Genomic DNA, 2,500 nt, shown 5'->3' with positions numbered 1-2,500 from the left:
ACAATAAAGTTCCTTCATCTCCTTTGTACTTTATCAAGCTAAACTACACTTTCGTACTTTGTATTTTCATACAAGCTATGCACAAGAGCAGTTTCTTCCGTAACTATAAACATCCTCACAACATTAAGTCATTGCTAAAAGTACATAAATATGAAAGGATAAAACAATCAAATCTAACAGAAAGGTTCTCATACTGACAAAATTGTACATGGTTATTCACATACATAAATTATCCCATGGTTATCGAAGTATAAAGTTTTCTCCAAATCCATGGCTTTGTTTAACTTTTGGGTGGGGTCAAGAGAGGGGAAAAGAGGCTGTTTTGGAGATCAAAGTGAAAAAAAAATTGTGATAATCAGAAAAGCTAATATAAGATAATTCAGGCCTTCAAAAGGGAACACATTAAGCTTAGGAATTCCAAAAGTCCAATTTTAACAAAAGAATTAAGTCTTGAATACAACTCATTTAGGAGAAACCAAAGACGTTAATCAATTTTCATTTACAAAGTCGATATTCAATAACAAACTACCATAAACTCACTGAGAGCGAATATAAAACCTAATAATTTAACCACTAAGTATAATATTACGACGAGAATCTGAGATAATACAGAGCTCTTACTGTTCTGTGCTGACTGCGCCGCCTTAGCTTATGAAAGTGACCTCAGAGGGAGTTTACTCACAAAACACACCATAAATCACCACTCAATGGGTCCCGGGAAGAGGTTGAACCCGATTCCCAACTCCCACTTTCTCTCAAGTGTCAAAATAACTGACACTCCGGACGGGGAGGCGCGACCGCGTCTGTGGATTTTCACTTCATTTTCCCACTCGGGACGGCAAGAAGTTCGTCTACGTCCCCATCAATTCCGACTCCTACTGCATGAGAGCACCTGAAATCACAGGAACGACTCCCGAAGGACACTTTTATCTCGGTAATTCCCTTCGTCAGTAGAGAAAGGAGAGGCAATTTCTCCCTCTCCGCTCCCTCTCTCCGGTCCTATTTCTCACTGCAACTCAAGAGCCCCAAAGGCCTCGGCTCGAACCTCACCTTCATACAACCCTGACACAATCAGAGAGAGCACAGTGTCATAACTTGGAGCGAGTAATGTCAGAATTCATTCCCTGAAGTCAATATCAGAAGAGCGCCATGTTAGCGCCGTCGTCTGCTCGGCCTCGGAGGTTCTTGACCGGGTAACCAACGGGACTCTTTGGCGGCTGGGCTTGACAGGCTCCTCTCTGGGCTTGACAGGCTCTCCTCACCCCACTCTTTGCCAGGGGATCATTGCGCAGGTGCCCAAAAGCCTTAGGTTTTGGGGAGGACTTTCGAATATCCGCAAGGATTCAAAGTATAGTCTAACCTAGCATTAAAACACAGACTCGATTACTGACGTAGACTGTTAGTAAGAAAAAGCTTATTCTTTGGGTATTTCAAAAACCTCATGACCGTTGACATCCTCGATCTCAACAAAATTATCTCAAATCCATTCAGTTTTATTCAACCCGAGTGATCTAAGTCCAAAAGATTACATCCGCAAAGCACCTCCAGCCGGCGCCCTTCCCAGCCCCGAGAGCAGCCGCCATCGCGCAGGTCTTCCCGGGGCGAGGGAGAGGCCGCTCGCTTTCAACTTCCCATGCAAAGGTCTTGCTCTAAAGTTGAACTAATATTCCAAAATACTTCCGCAATGACCCCTTCTCTTCCGCCCGCGTTCCATTTTATTGATCCTGGGAGTCTGGATTATTCCTGCTGTCTGTCATGCACTCCAGGCGACTGCCGCAAACCTCGTTACTGTGTCACTTTTGATATTGTAATCGCCGTTCTCGTTATCATTCTTTTCTTCCTCTTCCTCTTCCTCATCTTTGCCTTATTTGAGTTTTGTTTACTCATGACATATCTACTTCTACTTCTCCATCTCCTCCTCCGCATTCTCCTTTTGTTTTCATTATGATTATCATTATTATTGGTATTAAAGTGTTCGCGTCATCAGCCCTAATATTGCTGCAGTTTTCATTGTCATATGTGCTGTAAGCTTTATTGCTATGATTATTACTATCATCAATGAAATCAGTATTGCATAACTTACAAGTTTCATATTATTGCCGCTATCATTATACTGTTATCTACATAATCACCAATATAATTATTATTGTTATTACCACAATATCATTATTATTTTTGTTATTATCATTTTTACTCTTTATCATCATAGTTATTGTTGTTAGACTCGTTATCAATATTATTATCATTTTCATTATCATCAACACCCTGACCACTGGTATCCATTTTTCTAATAATCTTTAGCATCGTTATCATTATTATTGTTATTATTGTTGTTTTGATATCATCAGTTATTATCCTTATTGATATCATAAATATCATGACTATCTTATCATTATTAGTCCCGATTTATATATATATATATATATATATATATATATATATATGTATATATATGTATATATATATATATATATATATATATATATATATATATATATAT

General features: G+C 38.8%; 1 protein-coding gene across 15 annotated transcripts in view; it reads right to left on the bottom strand.

Annotated features, from left to right (window-relative positions):
* metro (membrane palmitoylated protein 7-like protein metro) overlaps positions 1-1,191 on the bottom strand; it is a 21,816-nt gene extending 20,625 nt beyond the window's left edge. For 5 of the 15 annotated variants that reach the window (XM_086533062.1, XM_043012180.2, XM_043012184.2 and 2 more), the window contains exon 1: positions 1,051-1,191. The gene's annotated coding sequence lies outside the window, so the exon portion shown is untranslated. Of the gene's footprint in view, positions 1-621; positions 1,014-1,050 lie in introns of those variants that run through there. The other 10 variants (XM_043012185.2, XM_043012189.2, XM_043012183.2 and 7 more) reach the window with 7 other exon arrangements.
* Positions 1,192-2,500: the final 1,309 nt, after the last annotated feature.

The sequence above is a fragment of the Penaeus japonicus genome, unplaced genomic scaffold, assembly GCF_977035675.1.
Source record: "Penaeus japonicus unplaced genomic scaffold, GWHDUDI00000001_assembly GWHDUDI00000003, whole genome shotgun sequence".
NCBI classification, from domain to species: Eukaryota; Metazoa; Arthropoda; class Malacostraca; order Decapoda; family Penaeidae; genus Penaeus; species Penaeus japonicus.
The sequence above is the reverse complement of the archived record's forward strand: the minus strand, read 5'-3'. Positions and strand labels throughout refer to the sequence as shown.